This window comes from Pectinophora gossypiella, chromosome 2 (genome assembly GCF_024362695.1).
Source record: "Pectinophora gossypiella chromosome 2, ilPecGoss1.1, whole genome shotgun sequence".
NCBI lineage: Eukaryota > Metazoa > Arthropoda > Insecta > Lepidoptera > Gelechiidae > Pectinophora > Pectinophora gossypiella.
In genome coordinates, this window is record NC_065405.1 from 8,159,683 (window position 1) to 8,180,529 (window position 20,847).

Genomic DNA, 20,847 nt, shown 5'->3' on the forward strand with positions numbered 1-20,847 from the left:
TCTACCAAACGCAATAGTTTGCACATAGGAGAAATGTTGAGAAAACCATATTCGTGTTCTGTTCTGATAGCTCTGTAATAGTGAAACGCTCACACCTACCCTCGATTAGGTTGTACAAGTAGACGTTATGATAAATGATGGCGATTTGTATTGTGACCATAATGCACACTGCAATGCGCACCACCGGCTTATACCCAGAGATAGTGATGAGAAACATATTTTATATACGTTTCTTAAGCTATTATACGAATCATCATCTCCCTAGCATTATCCTGTTTTTCACAGGGTGCGCTTACTTAACCTGAAGAATTGACAGTTCCGGTTTTTTACAGAAACTGCCTATCTGACCTTCCAACCCGCAAAAGAAAAAGCCCAATACAGATGTTTAAGTTTACGAATATTATTGTGAATTTATCTGGTCTAAGTATCCTTTAGTCGGAAACAGCCTTTCCAAATAAGTAACTAAGTAATTCGCATTTAATTATTTCTATTTCAAATCCTACACGCATAGGTAAATGTTTAGGTGCGGTAAGCCTTTCTCTACATAACATTGATATTTTATAAAATAGTTTGTTGACGATGAATAAGGAAAACCAATACAAAGTAGAGCATTAAAAAATTGGCCCAAAGATTTTTTCTAATAGAGTTTGACTCTGCTAAATTTGAGACCACGATCTCTCAGTCCATATAGTTATTGTGCTCGCAAACGATACGCTTGTTATTGTCCATTGAACCCCACGAAGGAAAGTTAAAGCCACGGACTATCCGCAACTGTTACTATACACATTAAATCCAAAAAGCGTATCATACGAAGGGAAAGGGGCACTTGCAGACTGTAATATTAGTGGTTTGCCTCGACTTTATTTGTATTTACTTGTCAAGTAGGTATTAGTCCCTTCACTTAGAAAGGAATCTTGTCCTCTTTTTGAAGATTGTTTACCCTTAAGCAGGCCGCGGACATATGTGTCCCACATTGATTTTTCGATGCTGTAGCCAGGTTTTGGCAATAAAGAGTCCACAATCTGTCAAAATTTAATCGTAAATATATACTCTATGGTTCCGAATTTTCAAACTTTGTGTATCCGAACGTAAGTGACACTGACAGCCATTCGAGTTTCGTCTGTCCGTTAGAGACGTGTTTTTGAGTGACTGTGGTGGTTTTATACAGATTATGGCGAAACAAAGAAAGCTAAGTCGTGCAATTTTTTGATATGTTAGAGATTTTGAATTTTCCTAACAGGATTTGCATTATTTCTAGTTGATTTCTTGCTAAATTGTCTAAAACAAGGCAAATAATAATGTGGGGAACATGTGACCAAAGCCTGTTGAGTCGAACTTATTTGTGGGAGCTATATATCCTTTGCCTGTTCAAATCACCAATTTTTTTATACTAGCCTTTGCACCCGACGTTACTTGTGTTTTTTTAAACATATTTGTTTTACTAAAAACTACGCATCATTTCGATTACACACAAATTTATTATGATTATGTTATACACAAATTATACTAAATTCGGGATTCATAATAAAATGTGAAATAAATGGGATTTATAATAAAAAGTATTTGATTTACTTACCACATAATAACCTCTATAAATATAAAAAAAATAATACAATTATTTTTAAATTAAATTATTTATAAATAAATAATTAAATAAGTAATAGCAATTACAATTTAAAATAATAATGATCTAGTAATCAAACACTAGAATTATGAACAGACAAACATTCGACATTTATATATAGCTATCACATAAAGGATAGTCTCTATCCAGGCAATGGGATTATGTTTTCCCACATTTTTTTTCAGGACTTTCAGTGTTTTTTTTCTGAATGTGTTGATAAGGAATCATACAGGCCGCTATTCAAAGCCTAAATCCATATATAACACTTTATTTCTTACAGCAGTTCTTCGGGGCCTGTTTAAGGGTTAACTGAAGAACCTGATACTTACTTACTCGCATTTCTGAACTTGTTTTGAAGTTTCAAGTTCATTCGCCAGTACATAAAGGAAGTGAAACAATCTGTCTTGCGCCATTGTTCTTCAACCAATAATTGACTTTTTTGCATATACAAGACAAGTAATTACAAGCCTCCTCTTCTAAACATGTCTCACTATGCAGAGCGGCTTCTTGCTTCATTGGTCTCAGAAGAAAATGGATGCACGCAACGTCATCTTACACCGGTGATTAAAAACGATTAAAATTATAATAACGTGTGATCGCACTATAATGCTGCGTAAGTAGCTCTTTAATGCACCGACAGCTTTGCACATTATAAACGTTATTTGCGACTTCAAATTAAAAGCAATGAAGAAATATTAAGTTAATCATGACAGCTTAGATCGGCATTTCTGTCACAGCACAGAGGCGATGAAATCTTTTAACTGGATTATGCAGCAAGTGTTATATTTTATACTGCATGTTGTTGACATAAGAATACAATTTGAAAATTGCGGAATGATCATAATAATATGTAACGGAATTTGATCCAATTGCCTACTTTAAATAGAGATTGAGAATTTAGTTCAAAGTTTCCTACTCAAGATGATAATGTTAATGGACGTAATAATATTATCGCCTCTGACAAGTAACACAGTTCAACATCCACCACAGGCTCGGTTAAGGCTGTGTCGTGCAGATAAAAGCTATTTGCGGTGAAAATATTGAACACTGCTTTTATTGTAAACGACAGATTTCTAGTTCAAGCAATTTCTACAAAATTATCGCCCACGGCTCCGGTTTCCCTTTCATATAATAAGCCACAACAAATTTGAACGCCCTACAAACAAAAAAAATGCACACTGTTTACTTTGAAATGTAAGAACGTAATTTCTAATTGATCAAGTCTGTAAATGCGATAATCATGTAAGATAAGCTGTGCTAATTGGCAAGCGTCCTCAATCGAAAATGAGAGTTATTTTTGTAGAACCCACGTTTTAACTGATTGGTTTCAAGGTGTCTCTCACACGATTTAGCCTAGCCAAATAAGACGTGACTGCTGATTATAGCAGAATGTATTGTTAAGTTCAATTATCTATATGCGCCTGCGCAACAGAAAGGCACTGGGGAGGTCAAGCGGTGTGTCCGCAGTTTCGTCTAAAGATCAAGGTGAGTGCTCAGATAGCATCTTGGTCGCGGCCATGCGTCGTAAAAACGCATACCGTGCGTTCATTGTGGTTCCGTAGCGCTGATTTCCAGTAGCGACTGAGATAACAGGTGTTAAGTACGCATGAAGATTTATTCAGTTCAACCAGTAATTATCATTTTAGTGGTCTTTTAAACAAGCGCTATAATAAGCACGTACCCAAAATTGCTATTAACTGTTCTCAGAACATCATGAGAAAGCCTTATATTATTAAGGCTTTGGATACACATTAGTGTATCCAAAGTAGACGGCGATTATAGGGCTTACGATAACGATCATAGATACTAACATGGGTTGAAGCTTTTCCCCTCTGCCGTATAAGGGATTAGCATTAAGCAGTACCCTAATAAAGACCATGTCGGTTCAGTTAGTAGAGCATGCAGCTGGGTCCCACGGATTTCGGTCTCGTTCGGATCACGACAGTTTCACGGCACCAAAGTAATCGTGACGTTCTACACACTGGGCTTTATGACGCGATAAGATTTTACGGGACAAACTATAATGACTATTATTTGATGTATACCGTGAAGCTTTCTACCATAATTCTATGTTCAACATCATGACAAAGTGTGTACATCTATTATCATTACTTTGTAATGCGCTAATCGATAGATACCGCCGCTGTGTATAATAGAAACATGGTAAGAAACTGTTTATTTTATATCGAATATAGACATAAAACAAGCTAATACAGAAATAAGATTTATAAGTGCCACTTTACAGTCTTTTGGACTACCAGTTAGTTGATTGTTGGAATCAATACATTATTTTCCCACTGTAATCTATCACACAACTTTGCATTTTACACCATAGCGAACTTAGTTACTTACTTCTAAAAGTACTTCTCATTTATTGTACGTAGTAAGAAATACACTTTTACAATCCTTCATTTTTACTATTGTAAGTGTAGTAGCCCAGAGCTGTAGCCCTCACAAAGCAGGTTTAGTCCATACTAATCGACTAGACACAAACTTCAATCCATTAAATAATCTACATTGATTCAGATAGTAGGAATCTAAATACAGCCTAGTTAGTGGAGTCAATGAAGGGTTTCACTTCTAACTTGCCAGGGACAGGTCCGATTTAAATTGATAAAGTCAAAAATATCTTGAGTGGGGCAAATAAGTATTTCTTTTTAATAAATATATTTGATTTTTCAAATAATAAATGTTTCTTTCTATCTCTACACAAAACTTGATGTTACGATTCAATCTTCCCTGAAGAGTGAAGCAGGCATGAATTGTTATTAATAGCATAAATACACGAAACTTGTAAGCCATGGAACTCTAACCGTCGCGTCGGGGCAATTATTTAATTAGGCTGTAATCGATTATCTACGGATACTCGGCAGAAGGCCCGCTAACCAGGCATTGGTTACGTTAAATAATACTGAAGATATTTTTAGATCTTTACATAAGATGGCCTGAAGAGCAATTTCATCTTTTTGAGAAATCTTACAGCTAGCTTGTTTACTTGTCCTTGTAGATGTTTGGTGCAATTTATACTCAAATATTTAATGAGGATTATTATTTAATTTGTCCGAAATTGGCTATAAAGAATTTCATAATTCAAATTGAAAATTCACTTGCTCCACTGAATGTAAGTACTTTATCGATCTGCATGTTCAATGGATGGTTAATTTCTTCACGCAGTCACGTCACGCACCAGGTATGCAACACCGATAACATTTTACATATACTATTGAATATTTCAGTAATTCTTTATCGATATACACGAACCTTCCAAACCTTTCAATGTATCATTCGGTAGTAAATCCGTAAATAAACAAGGCGATAATGTTATCTGATCGCTTATCTGCTAAACGCAGGTGTTAAGGTGTTGGTGTACAAAGTTAAAAGGCAATTGGAGGGTGGCGCTAGTGGTGAAGAGTGGCTGTCAAAGTTGGTACGATGTCGTTTAGTTCCGACGTTCGCCACAGCTGGGTGTTAGTTTGTGGTGCGCTGTAGTGGGGAGCTCTGTTCCGTTAGGCGGCGAGGCACAGCTGATTTCACATGTGTCGAACCACGTCGCCGCGCGGCCGCTTTGTGCATTCGTCGGAAAATGCCGGCAACATAAACTCAAACGAAAAGTTTATGAAAAGTGTATGTGCATCTGACTGTTCATCAAAGAAAAGCCTCGATACTACATCGAGCTGAGGGCTTGAAAGGAAATTTTATCAGCGGGTAAGTTTCATTTTATTCTTAGACAATGGATTGTATTTCGTTCGGCTGTTTGTTTCTTGACACGATTTTTTTGTCAAGTTATTCGTTTACACACTTTTTACCGCGTTTATGGACATTGCTGGTTCGTATTATAAATATTGATTAAAAATATATATATAAATGTTTAGAATGATAATATTCGAAATACTTACTATAATTGAACATTCAAACCTAATTAAGTGCCTACACTACTAAAAATAACATAAAATGGATCAACAATGATATACTCAAGATTCGATTTGTAAAAGTGGATAAGTGCCAAGTATAAGTAGGTAGGTACCACGTACCTATTGCTAATAGATTCAGCCTGTCGGAAATTCAACTATTGTCTGATGATTAACTTTTTTATTTGTTAAATCCGATTATTGATACGGTAAAAATTTCCTAACAGGAAAAACTGCCAAGCTGCGTGGTAGGTATAGTAGTACCTACTTACTACCTACATAAATTCTTTCCGGCTGTTAGGAAAACGGAAAGGTTCCGAGGTGTATTTACATTAGGAACACGTATAGGTCGTAGGTACTGAAGTTGTGAAAGATCATAATATTAGTACGAATTCAAATAACACCAAAATAACAGGTAAGAAGATATGGAGGATTGCCTGCAGATAATGTTGGGGCGCATACTACAAACATACTAAACATACTTGCTTTGACACTGCAAACATAAATAAAATGACTCCGAGCGGACATCGAATGATTCAAATGGTTTCAGCAAAATGAAATATCACGTAGTACTAAGTTTCACCTTGAATCTGTTTTGTTTAATTAGTGATTTAATTATGTTTGTAACCGCAGCCGCGGTGACGTTACGCCTATCATGTCGATTGTCATGAATGGCGAAACGTCACCGCAATGAAATATTTTGATAACTGTGAAAAAAATACTGAATCCATTACGAAATAATATTACTGGACTCAAGCCCTTAGCTGAACAATACCAATGAGCAAACGAAAAATTTGTCTGAGGAATGACCAGAGCAGCAATCGTAACAAACTGTAGCCGTGTTTTGGTAATTAACTGTTAAATAGGTTAGTATTAACAATATTAGTATTACAGGAAATACTTTTCCTTTGAATATAAGTATATTATTTTTGTCTGCAAGGCATTGGCATATAGGCATTCTCGTCTTTATGTATTTTAGGGGGGATTTAATTCTAACCTAACTATTCAAAAAACAATAATTAAATTCAGGTATATAAAAATATATAAGGAAGTACAATTATACAAAAACATATTATATTGACCTTTTTGTTTCTGAATAAAATTAATGAAAAATGTATACCTATTTACATACGTATATATGAAACCTTGAATTATTTGTTAGTCAAAGGTCAGAGTACCGATTAACATATTTAATAAATTCGCATGGTTTAGTCATCGATTCGTAATACTGACATAGATAAAAAAACTGGGATTATATTAGATTAGATAGGTACAGAGAGTATGCTAAATATTTTACAACCAAACAAGTTTCTGTTAGCTTAGGTACCTATCACACTTTCACGTCTAGTAGAAGATTATAATTCTTAGTACCTACTAAGATACTAGGAATGAGCGTATACTCGTATATACGTATATATTATGTACGAAATCTCAAATCTCATATCTTCTTCTTCTTGTCATTTCGATGGCATTCAGATTTCTCTCATATCAAATAATACTTAATAAAAAAGTATTTTGAAAAAGTAAGAATTAATATTTTGTTGTACAACGTTATAATAGAGAATTCTGAAGTTAGCGCCAGTAGAAATAGAAATGTTTTATGAACGACGGTCCAACAAGGATACAGGATTTTCTTCATATAAAAGACATAAACTAGTTTATTGTTTTCCTTCCATAGTAATGAATTTTGGCCATAATATTGAAATTACTTACACGATTATGTTTAAACTTGCCCTATTCAACAAGTTGAATGATGCTTATTCCAATAAAACAATATTTCAATTCGATTTGTAGTTTCTGGGAACATGCATACAAACCCATTGCTCATTCTACATAGTCCTTCACGTTGGAGAAGACATAATCCTTTGGCATCTTTATCGTCAACGTAGATCTCTATAACCACCACTCGATCACTTTCTGACAACACCAAAAAACAACCCTTAAAAAAACTACGGCAAATTTGTCGAATGGGCTCGAGGCGCCACGCGCCGCAAACCGATATTCGGTAAGGAGAAGACGATGCATTTTAAGTAAATAGTAAAGTTCAATCCAATGTTCAGTGTTATCAGAAACTATTAACGTCGCCGTTGCTCTTGGTCTGCCCGTAATGATACGCAGTTTAAAACTTTTTCTTTACTCTACCGGGCATATCACAAATTGGACGTTTAAAGGCTGTTAATGCGCTGAAGTGACGAGTTAACACAGAAGAATCGAAAGGCACTTACGGGGGGACGATCACTAAAACCGATCAATACGCTAATAAGGCAGAGATGATGATAATTATGAAATTGGGACTAATACGTTAAAGAAGACGACGATACAAGTAACTGAAGAAGCAAAGGCAATATTTAGTTTCACCAAGCACATGCAAGTGCTGACCTTGACTCGAGCGTTACAGTGATAAGTGCAGCGTCGCAGCACGTACGAGTTGCGTAAAGAGATAATTGCCGTTATAGGAGCCGCAGCCGAGTGCATCGAATGCATTATACGCTGAGCTCGGTGTATACCCGAGACTGAAGTTAATATGATTTGAAGATATATTTTGTGGTGGCGGTGGAGTAGTTAAGCACGCCTGGATTTAATGAAGGCTCGAAAAAATACATGATGGCATTACAAACCTGCCCTAATGCGCATATCAAGCCCTCAATCTTCTTTAAATGTGTATGTCATTTATATAGGGTTTCCGGCTAATAAGTTTTAAATCAGAGCCTGAGGATACTGTTTTTATGACATATCAGTCTTGTTCTAAATTATGCCGTATTGTTATAAAAAGAAGTTCTATGTACAAGTTAGTTAACTAATCACTGTGTATACCTTGCTTAGAAACGGCGCGCCGGCGCAGCGTTCGCACCCGCCCGCTAGATCGAACACTTCTCGAACCGACACAACTGAATGCTTGCCTCATTTTTTACACCCATAATGTGCGGTTACTGCACGTGGGAGCGTCTCGTTCAGCAATTTTCACATGATTTTCTATAAAACCCCACGGTTTTGCTAACTGACATATCTGTGCCGGAACAATAACGGCGTTTCTTTCAAGATCACGTAATTGAAGGTGTCAAAGGCATTTTAAATTATTCCATATGTAAGAGAAACATCGTTTCGGCAAGAGATTTTGTTTTTTGCACTTCAAAATTATTTTGCATTGTTACCACCTAATGTGATTTAAAACGATTTTTCAAAGAGTAGAAGAGTAGAACTACCCGAACTAAACTGTGCAATATTTGGGTTTAAAATCTGTTCTTGTAAGTGAAAAAACATTTTATTTGAGTAAGAGTCAGTGAGTTTGCCGTGGCAGCATTAGAGACGGTTCGCGGGTAATGCGCCGCCGCCGTCGCCGGAGATTCTTCCGCATCTGATTGCTTGCGTTGCTCAAGGTGGCTCAAATTCCTGGCTCACGGCTAAATTAAAGCATTCTCGTGAACAAATTTACTCGAATCGCAGTACAGCTAAGTATTTCGATATTATGCTTTATGGGTTTTCTTATCACCATCGGCTATAAAATGCCGTCATCGGAATTTTTGACTTGGGTAGGTATACTCCGATAACAGATTTCTGCTAGATTATTTGGATCACATTATGTATAGAATTATGTTGATACCTATATTGCTTCTCATAATTTTGATCAGAATAATAATGGGTGGAAGATATAATTGTGCCTGGGTGTAATAAAGTCAACATTTATATCCAAAAACAAAGATAAAATATGCATATGTTTGTTATCCATGAAATTAAAAGGTTAAACGAAGGAAAATCTTTACAGCTCCATCTATATTGTTTCTGGGGAACGTGGCCTGGAAAATCCCTCGTTTTAGTCGCTGTTATAACTAAATTACAGGCAGTTGAGACTTATAGATCTACGTGTTCGCGATTCGTCGGCTAGAAAACATTTCAATTTGTTTCATATTTCTCAGCACGGTTGTTATTAATTCGCATTGGTTGCGGTCGGAAAGCGGTCTGGCATCGATACGACACGGCCGCTGTCAATCAGAGCGGATGGGCCGAGCTGATGCTTACATTTATTGCACGATATCGACCCCGTTCGACTGATTTCTCTGCGATACAAACGTACAATAAAAACTACGAAAATTCTGCAATGAACCACCGCACTGGACTGCCCATCTCTGCTGTTTAACAAACCACAGGCCGCTTTTGCAATAGATTGCCTCGTTGATCGTCAAGTTACAGCATTTGTACAACAGAATTTGTATAATTAAAGTACTTACTTACTTATATAAAAAATAATATAAGTGTTAGGAAGCAGTTCTTTTTCAAAGGTAGTAGAATATTGAGGCCGTCTGTTTTCTCGCGGATCATCAAGTTTATGTGGATACTTCCACACAGTACAGTCGGTAGAATTGGTAGTTATTCAAAATTAAGGCTAATGTTGGCTCTGTCGTGACTGTTACACTGCTATAAAATATGTGTAATGATTGTCGCTTTCATTTCCCATGTGGATGTAAATTAAAATTATGACTACCGTGGAAAAAAGATAAAAGTTGTATTGTAAACCATGATATGATGGTGTTGATCCCGTTATTTTTTTTATGTCCAGAAAAGAGGGTCGATGCATGGGAAGTGTTACTAGGGAAGCGCTTAACCTTATTTTATATGCAACTGATACCTAAGTGCTACAAATATTAACAGACGTAAATAACTAAATATAAACGCAAGAATTGATGATTATCAATAAATACCTGTTCGTGAACAGCTGTCATCGCGCCAGTTGCACAGTCAGCATGAGATGCTCTATCTTCATATATCACGCAGCGGCAATTCGGTATGTTACGCTAATTCTAAAACAATTTCGATATTTTGTCTTCATTATCTTTATTTCCCTATCTTTAGCTCTCAAATCAGCCAAATGGTGTTTATTTTAGCAATAAGTAATCGTGTATTTATTTGACCTTCATGTAACCTCTAAAGGTCTGTTTATCCCAATTGTCGTTGTCAAATACCATTTATAGTAAATCCAATTTAATATAATCTGTGGTCATCACTAGGGTAAAATGTCAAAATGAGTGTGAGGTTAACAAAATTAATGAAATAAGTACCTTACATACCCAATTTCAATTAGAACGATTCACACTGCCCAGGTTAGAATAAGAAAACAATCATTAGACCAATAGAATTACCCCATTGATGGGATAACGATCTCTGAACGGCGACAAATTGACTGCAATTGTCAACTCTACTAACGGACACTTAAGGTTAATTGACAAGCTATGGCTAGCTGTATGGTCACTGCGAAGCAAGTGAGGAGGCATTGTATTGGGCAGGCCGACTTCGTCATGGTTTCTAATCAGAAGAAATGACCTGAACTGTATTGACCCATAACCTTGATGTGCCGTGAACTGACTCATTCGTGCATAATTAATTCAAAAACGGAATTTACCAATGTCATAATGAATAAGTACATATTTGTAACGAACCCAGTTGGCTACGGATTATACTTACCGGGTGAGAGCCTTCAGCGCTCACCTTTTGTCCGGCCAAGTACTTAATTCCATCTGCGGCAAATCTACAATAAGTCACGTCAAAAAAAGGAAGGATTACAGTTGGAGACTGCACTTGTTATCGTCGCCCTATAGTTAAAACCACGCAATAAGCGTAGCGCTTAAGCGCCATTTTGAAAATGTGATTTTCTTTTAATTAATGAGGGACTTTCCATGCTAAGTTCACCAAAAACAATACAGATGGCGTTGTACAGCTTTAACGTGATAATTACCTATTTTCTCATTACTCGGGTACATAATTACTCCAAAATACAATGGCAGAAGCATAAATAAAAATAATTAAAGCACATAATAACGGGTTCTTACCGCGTTTAAATGGGGATATGAGACTCCCGATATTTCGACACTGTTGCAAGTGCCATGATCACGGGATGACTGATGAGATTGGAGTGGAGTAGGTAGATCCATAATTTTCTACGGGCAGACAAACACGGGCGGATTATGATAATAACCGCGTAAACTTAAAACAATGTATAAATAAAAATAATTGTTGCTTGAAATGTATCATATTATGTATAGAATTTGTTGCTACCTATATTGCTTCTCTTTATTTCGATCAGAATAATAATGAATGGAAGATGTAATTGTGCCTGGGTGTAATCATGTATACCCAAAAACAAAGATAAAAGACGCATATGTCTGCTATCTATGAAATTAAAAGGTTAAAAGAAGAAAAACTGAACAGCGCTATCTATATTGTTTTTGAGGAACGTACCCTGGAAAGTCCCTCATTTCATTTCGGTTGAAAATACACTCTATTACCTGGATAGAAACTAGTTCGTGTATTGTGAAGTTTTGTTAACAAAATTCACATTCGAATGTGATTATTCAAAAAGGCGTTTACTTTTTTTTACTATTAAGCGACGATATAAGGTGTAAAGTTATTGGACAATAACTGCAAAACGCATACAAAATATGCTTAACTTGTAGTGTTTAATGCAATATAACACAAGTTTTATAAGTAGCGGAAAATAGATAGGTAGGGATGTAACCACTTGTATCTAGCTGTACAGTCATGAGCAATATCATGTACCGACTTTAGAACCCTGTCGCACTATCATATTTGACATTTAATGAGACTTATGGTTTAATTTGTCCAAAAAGTTAATGTGACATGGTTTCAAAGTGTATACATATTAGTACTCGTGACCTTATGTACCCATTGCGGTTACCGACTCTAGTTCATTTCTAATTATAAACAGAAGATTGTAATTGCATAGAGGATTGATGGAATTCTCATTTATACGAATAGGTTCATTTTCACTCTGGATCAGTCACAGAAAGAAAGAAATGCGCTTTCTGTGTATAATAATAATGACTTTTTGATATCTTCGTTCAGATAACCATACCAGTCTGTAGTATGAACTTCTTCCCACAAAAACATCTCATTTCAATGCGCTAATGACACCGCAAAGTATCTACTTGCACTCAGATACAATATTACATCACACACCTTCAGATTCGTTCTACCGGGGCGGCCATTCCACATTACTCAATACCAAGGAAATGATGCTAAATCCATTTTCATTCTCTTTCCTCCATACAATATATTGTAGAATTTCTCGCCTGTCGAAGATATCTTATTATGCTTACGTAAGATTTTTACAATCAGAGTACGATTTTAAGTGCTATGTTAGATAAGGTTCGCATCGCATCGTATTCAGCTACGTTCCTAGTATCAACTCTTTTTCTTTAGGAATTGATTATTTATACTTAATAACGGTGTCTGGAGGGGAAAATCGAAACTATGATTTAAAGCGAATAATATTAATATAAGTACTCCATATAACTTTAGCAAGCAACAACAAGCTACTCTCACAGCAACTCGTAAACGTTATAAAAACAATTTAGCATAATGATCATCTGATGTTCTAGCGTATAGGTTTTGCAATAGTGAACGGTTGAGTGGCATGCATGCACTGAATACTGCGCCGAACAATAACTCGACAACAATCGGGCTGTCATTGGCGCACTTTTTGAGTCCAGCACCAAATTAGAGCCCTACAATAAAGGTTTATATACTTTCCTTGTATGGTCTGGGTGAATTTGTTCCAGTCGAGGTCTGAGATAGTAAAGAATACGCATAATATTCAATGTTAGGTACCTACCACCGGGGTAAGTTGGAGATGTTGATACAGGTTGAGGATTTGAGGTTGAGGCGGTTGAGGATACTGAAAGCTATCTTTACACAATTTGCCTTCATTCAATGAGGTATAAAGATTCAGTGTATAATTTGGTACTGTACCTACAAGAAGCTAAGGCAGTGCCGATATTATTAATGAATATTCGATAACACATCATACGCATTTAATTTTATATAAATAAATATTAGTTTAATATAACCCCATAAACAACCATGTGGTGTTACTAATTATCATAATGAACGCAAATCACGTACTTATAATAAATAAACGCTACGATAAAGTAGATAGGACCCCGACACCGACCCCATCGCCAGCGTCAATGTTTTCCCCCCTCATTCAGCGGTTAACGCTATCGGCCCTCAAGGGTCGATTGATTCTTTCAAATATAATCCTCTCAGACGACGCCCTGAGCCGAGGTTGTCGCCATATTTGGAACCCTCAGGCATGTTGTCTTAAATTTCACACCTGGCGAGCGACCTCAGCGCTCAAATAGTTAACGCATTCAGTCATGTTAATACGCTTGCTATACTTTCCGGCATGAAAAACTAGACAAACAAAGCTTGAAATCCGTAATATAGTAAATTATTCTTGTCTTAAATAATAATATAATAGTACAATTAGGTATCAAGTTATACGAAAAAAAAACAACAAAACACACCTAACGACATCCATAAATAAAAACAACTCTTTATTTTAAACAAAATAAATGAAAAACAATAAAATAAAAAGAATTAAAAAAGCTGCCTTGATTTAGATTAAAAGAAGGACAGTTTTTATTGATTTTTAAGCAAAATTCATTTATCGTTGGTAAAATAATTTTAATGAATGCATGGAATTTTATAAAAATAACCCCCTAGCCACAATTTTAAAAATGTTAGGTATGAAAAAACCATATAATAAAAGAATAATAATTTGTTTTTTAATTTGCCTAATGGCTACTTTAATTCATTTTCCAACCATTTGTTGACAGTTATTTCATAGAAAGGAAAATTATGCAATCTCCTTCGTGGAATTAATTTTGAACCTAACCTTACTCGTTTCGATATGATTTTATGTGGTTTCTATCAATGAATTATCTTTGATACTCAAAATTTACATAATGTTATTTTGTCTTTATACGGAGAAAGATGGTCAGTTACAACGTTTCGTTGGTTTCGAACCGGTTAAGTTACTTTCCGTTTAGTCACATAATAGATTTTATTTTAATACTGCATAAAAAAAATCAAAACAATTATGTAACTGCTACATTCATCTCCATTATGCATTTTGAATTGAGTAATTAGATTTTCATTATACCGAAATTAGGATTAACTTTATGTCTTTACGAAAGGTCCGTACAATTTCGTAGTAACATGATTTATCGGTCAGATTATGCGGATAAATATTCCACAACGTACCTATGTAAGTACCTATTATATATTGACAGGTCTCGTTTGATTCTTTACAGCCGTTAGAAAAAGAAACATATTCCAAGTTATTTAAAATGTTTTTTTTTTTATAGTGACTCTCATTTATACCACCACTATTCTAATAATTAAGACATCAAACTATTGATGTTGGTACGGTGTTCAGCTGTGGGAATTAAAAAATAATATACACTTCTCATCAAAAAAATCGAAACACCTTGCAAGTTTACGTTTTGTCAGGATTATCAGAAAAATGTGTACATTTAGGAATAAATGTTAAATGTCGTTTAATAGTGAGAAATATGAGCTTATCAAATCTTAATGTTAATGTTCTAAATTTAAATGAATTTTTCATAGGTTTCGTATTTTGTTAAATGAGTCATTTTTATTCCGTATGGAGTATAAAGGAAATGGATAAAACAACACACGTAAATGAAAAAAAAAGCTAAAAAACGTTTATTTAATAACTTGTATTCCCTCCCCGAGCTCTAATTACTGCTTCCATACGGTTCTTCATCGATCGGATGAGAGTCACGATCACATGCTGTGGTATATTGTCCCATTCCTCTTGGATTGCATCTTGCAGCTGGCTAAGTGTTTCTGGGGCAGGATCTCTTGCTCGAATTCGTCTCTTTAATTCATCCCACAGATGTTCAATGGGATTCATGTCCGGGCTTCTTGCTGGCCATTCCATAATAGAGATATCGACTTCGTTAAGATAATCTCGTACGACGCCCGCGGTGTGAGCCCTAGCATTGTCGTGCATGAATATGAAGCCGTTGCCAATAAAATGTGCATAGGGCATCACATGAGGCTCGAGACACTCTTCGACGTACCGATGACAGTTTAGTGCAGGCAGACGTGGCCCAGACACGAAAGCAAGCTCTGTCTTACCGTCGGCGCTGATTCCTCCCCAAACCGTCCACGAACCGCCACCATAGCTGACCTTTTCTTCAATGCAGCATTGTGCATAGCGTTCTCCGTCTCTTCTGTAGACCTTGTTCCTTCCGTCGTTACCATACAGCATAATTTTACACTCATCAGAAAAGAGAACTTTGCTCCACTGTAGGTATGACCAATTTAGGTGCTCACGTGCAAAGTTAAGGCGCGCTCTTCGATGGTCTGCAGTTAATTTCGGCCCATTTGCTGGCTTATGCGGTACCAGTCCACGATCCTTCAACCTTCTTCTAATTGTAGAGTCACTTACAGCCACCCTTCGCACAACACGAAGCCGTTGCTGCAGTTGAAAAGCGTTAAGACGTCGATTTCTTAAAGAAGTTGTTACAATAAATCAATCATCTCGCTCAGAAGTGACCCGATTCCTGCCAGATCCTGAACGGCGCGTGAACAAACCAGTCTCCCGATAACGTTTATAGACTCTATGAACAGATGACAGGCTTAGATGCAGTCTTGCAGCCACAACACGCTGACTAACGCCAGAATCCAGCAACGCCACAACTTGGGCGGCTTCTGTGGGCGAAGTATCCATTGGTTTTAGAAAAAAAACCTTTTTTCAGACGTCCCAAAGTCACAGTATTGAAATAAAAAACAAAAAGTTTAAATGTACTCCAACCCTAAATACACATTTGTCTCAAAACAGTGATTCATTTCGTTTATAAGATAAACAAATGAAATTCTAATTTTGAATTTAGAATTTTCGCTTATTACTGTAATGGCCAAACTGCCAGCTATACATTTATGTATTTTTTTTCATCGTATGAATTCTTTTTTGTGTTAAATTCGGACAGAAACAATGAAAACGGAAGTGTTTCGATTTTTTTGATGAGAAGTGTATTTGCTGTTCCATTTTTGACTTAGACATTACTGTAGGAACGTAACGGGATGAAACCGCTCCTGCTAAAGTACCTATCAAATACAGCACGTCACATTTTACGTCACATGGTCATATCATAAAGAAGCTAAAGTAACGGCACGCTATTATGGTAATTTTGACGTTTGTCCTCTCATGAAGATACAAATAAATGTCCTTTGACGGCCATCATAGTGTGCTGCTACTTTAAAAACCGAAAGCCACTGCAAGTTCATTTCAAAAGGCAGTGTCAAGTGCTTCAGACTACCGCAATAGAAGCGCATGTTTCTTGTGAGTTTATGTATTTAATTTTGTTTACGAAGAATCAATAGATTACTGTTCAAGGTATGGTTTCCACGTGCATCACGTTTCCGAAGGTGACGGCCAGGGATTAGCCTTGCTCGTGACATTGCCCGGCCATGTGATCACACGCACGCATTCAGGGAAACCTTACAAATACATATAACCTTATAAATTACCAGTCCTTACGTATTATTGGTGAAATATGACGTTGTTTACGGTTGATTTTTACTCTTTGTTTCTATTAGGACTTAACAAAGACATTTGAACATTGAATGATATGTTTTAATTAGTCCTGTCAGGCACACTATTCGATGAAAAATCTGCAAAAATCCCTGTGGTGTCAGTGACATCGTAACAAATACTGAGGGGGATTATTCAGATCATGATTCTGAGATGATATCAAGTGAATTTTCCTCTCAGAAAATTTATAACAATTTTAGAATTTTTTTTTATTATTTTCCGGTCTTTACTGTTGCGTCAAAAAATTCCACTTGATATCAACTCAGATGGCCTGAATCACCCTCAAAGTTTTCGTTACGATATCACTAATACCCTGTATTTGTAGATAGTATCGATCTATGCTTAACTTATAATATAGGTTCTACCATCCTTCATCAGCGTTGACTAAGGAATAACGCTACATAACCCATAGGCGATGGGTTGATTACCCATAATAATGTACAGTGGTAGCATAATCATGTTTGTGCGACAAATAAAAAACGTGATAGCAAGTTGCCTTCTAATGATATACCACTCTGCCTACTTCTAGGGATAACGGTGTATACAATAGATACGGAGGTAATTCAGGTATTATGTCTAGGACGAAGATTTTTTATTTTATTATTATGTATTTATTAAATCTTAATAGTAAATATACAATTTAGCAATGCCTTGCAAAACTGTTTAAACAGTTTTTCTGCAGGAATGAGTCTCCAATCCCCGATACCGACGCCGCCGGCGTGATCGACGATTTTTCTCAATTTTCCTCTCAAACGACGCCCTGAGCCGAGGTTCGCGCCCAACTGGGCACCCTCAGGCCTGTTGTTTTATACGTTGTGCCGGCTGATCTGTTCCGGGCCTTCAGCGCTTCCCATTTGTCTGGCCAAGTAGTTAATGCAATCTGCGGCCAATCTACAATCAAGTCACTAATAATAATAGGTAATAATATCACATTATTTACAATCATTAACAATTAGGTAGTAAGTACCTGACAAGAATTAGCTGGGACACGACTTTTAAATGTATCGTATAAGTATTTTTTTTATTTGCGAACGAATGTTCTCAGGCAAACTATTTAGTATGTAGGGAAGTCTCTTTTTATAGTTCTTCGCTATTATAATTATTTACTCTAGTAATTTTGAATAATATAAATTATGTGGTAGTACCAACCTGACGGTCTGACTCACTCAAATGAAATGCGCACGTAGGTGTCAACGACTTCTACACGGATTATTAAAGGTAACTTTGGTCATGCATGTGATTGATTACATATCATTATCTTTCTGATTTTGTCTACCTCGTACAGCGGAATGAAAAATGAATTACTCATAAACACATTATTATAGTATCATTAATTGTATCAAAACAGTAGCAAAAAATTGGCGTAGTATCAACTCACAATGTCTCATGCGAGACTCAATTCTTTTTTAATATTTTATATTCTGTACGATACTATACAATAAGTCAGACATGTATACCTATCGGGGATCGCAGAGCCGAAAGTTTTCACTGCAACCACTTATGACATTCGGTCCAATATACATTATAATAATAATGCACTGCATGTATTTTGTTATGCCTACCTATACCTTGTTGGTTATAACGAGTTAGTTTTTTTCGTGAATTGTGATTATAAGTACCTATTTGTAAGGCTTCATTGGTTTGGACACAAGTACAATGTCATGAACAAGGCCTAGTCATTAATCCTATGCCATCACCTTCAACAATGATGAAATGCTTCGTAGGCAATCTAATAAGTAACCTTTCGTAACAATTGTGATGAAAACTTATTTCGACCCTTCCTAGGTTTTTAATAAAGGTGAGAAAAAAATAAGTACCTCTATTTTCCAATATGATTCGGCGTTCAATATGAACCCTATGAGAATTATATCGAGAGCTTCGACCAATAACCGTTCAATGTCTATCTACGTAGATGGCATTCGCTGCGTTTATTAGTCAAAACCGTCGATATAATTCGCGCCGCGGTTGTCGTGTAGACCCTGCATGAACTTAAAACTATAGTCCGGCAATCTCGTGCGCGACCCTCCTGCGGGGCGACAGACGGTGGCGGGGACGGGGTAGCTAAGATGTCAACGGGTAGCAGGTGGTGTAGCGGGGAAGGGAAACGCGTGCATCTGCGCGTCAAGTACGGCAGTCTCGGCCGCGCAGCCGAAGCGGCAACACGTGTTTGATAATCTGTTCTACTTTGAGGGCGACGCACACGAGATTAATATCTGAGGATGAGTAAGGCGATCTCAAGACAACTTAAGGGGGTTGTACATAAATAATTAATGAGCAAAACACGGAGAAATCAAAGAGAAGTGACGAAGAATATCAAACGGAGAGTGAAAATGAAAGCGATATGGAAATTGATTTATAATAAAACAATCTATTAATATTTTAGTTTTCCTAATAATTGGTCCTCAAGCATAATAATAAAAATAAAATAAAATAGTTCTATCTTTTTATTCACTCCTACATATATTACGTCACAAGTAAGTACGACTTATTGCAAGATTTATCCTGGCACACTTCTCTACGTGTGCAGCCGTGTTCTAGAATGTCAAAAGGATGACGCGCTACCCCGTCCCCGCCACCGTCTGTCGCCCCGCAGGAGGGTCGCGCACGAGATTGCCGGACTATAACTTTCTTTACGACGGATAGCACTTCCTCTCTTTAGCTAATAACATTAACTTCCTTCAAACTTAACAAAAGTGATTCAAACCTAAATCAAATAAAAGTTTGAATTTCGACCAGATCTGGAAAATTCAAAACTAATACTTAAGTATTCCATTGGCCGCCATTTGCCATTTACTTAGTTAAGAGTCTTTTTATAATTATTTCTTTTTATTTTGGTGCAATGATGTGTATTTGTATCGTGTTGTATTGTAACTATAAAAATAAACAAAACTTTTGCAGTGATAAATTATCACAGAGAATAGATGACTTCATCTATCATATAGCCAGCATGAAGAAATAACGACTAGTAATATGGAATATCCCAAAAAAAAATCAGCTGAAATAGTGTATGGGGTATGCCTCATACACTGTTTGGAATGTACTATGGTACATTCCTACCCACGACTGCTATTATTTATTAACTACTTTATCAACAACTATCCGTATCGAATGTCTTTTGGTATAGTTTCTACTACACGCTCCAGATATATTTACGAAATATCCAGTTGCAACAAACTAAAGCCGCCTGTGTCATTTTATCCGAGACGCATTTTACTAATCTTTGTTGAATTAAGTATATAAATGCGTCTCGGATAAAATGTCCCAGACAGGTTTAGCTTGTTGGAAATTGATATTTCGTAAAAATATATACATCTTACTGATTGAATGAGGGTGGCATAGGTTCGAGCTTTTCGCCAGGAATAAATCTAGTAAATGACGCATCAAAAAAAATTCTTCAATTGTCTTTGGCAATACTTTTATATAACTACTTAAGTAAATTAATTCTGGAATTTTATTTCTAGGAATTTTTGATGTCGTCATGCGATGTGTGGATATCGTAGATGATGACCGCATAGAAACGGTAAAGGTAACTCGTACATAGATATTGATTGACTCATATTTGTGGAACCTGGATAGGTATCTATAGATAATTGAGCTCATATTTGAGGAATGCCTACCTGAATACCTATAGATAGTACAATATGATATTCCATATTAAAAACGATATGATTGAACGACGATTGAACTTATAATAGGGGGATATTCATAATAATTAGAGGTAGAGAAGTACATTTAGTATGCAATTAAGGAACTGCGCTTCACTGGTCGGACTTTGTTTGCCTCAATGCTCTTGTAAATGGTTATTCAATAGTTAAATATGCACAATCGTTTATACTGTATAGAAGTCGATAACACACTATCTGTTACTAACAACCAGTAGGTAATATTAATTACGA

General features: G+C 36.2%; 1 protein-coding gene across 2 annotated transcripts in view; it reads left to right on the forward strand.

Annotated features, from left to right (window-relative positions):
- The first annotated feature begins 5,130 nt into the window (after window positions 1-5,130).
- Window positions 5,131-20,847, forward strand: part of LOC126374506 (myosin-IIIb-like) — a 38,238-nt gene continuing 22,521 nt past the window's right edge. For both annotated transcript variants that reach the window (XM_050021185.1, XM_050021190.1), the window contains exon 1: window positions 5,131-5,329. The gene's annotated coding sequence lies outside the window, so the exon portion shown is untranslated. The remainder of the gene's footprint in view (window positions 5,330-20,847) is intronic.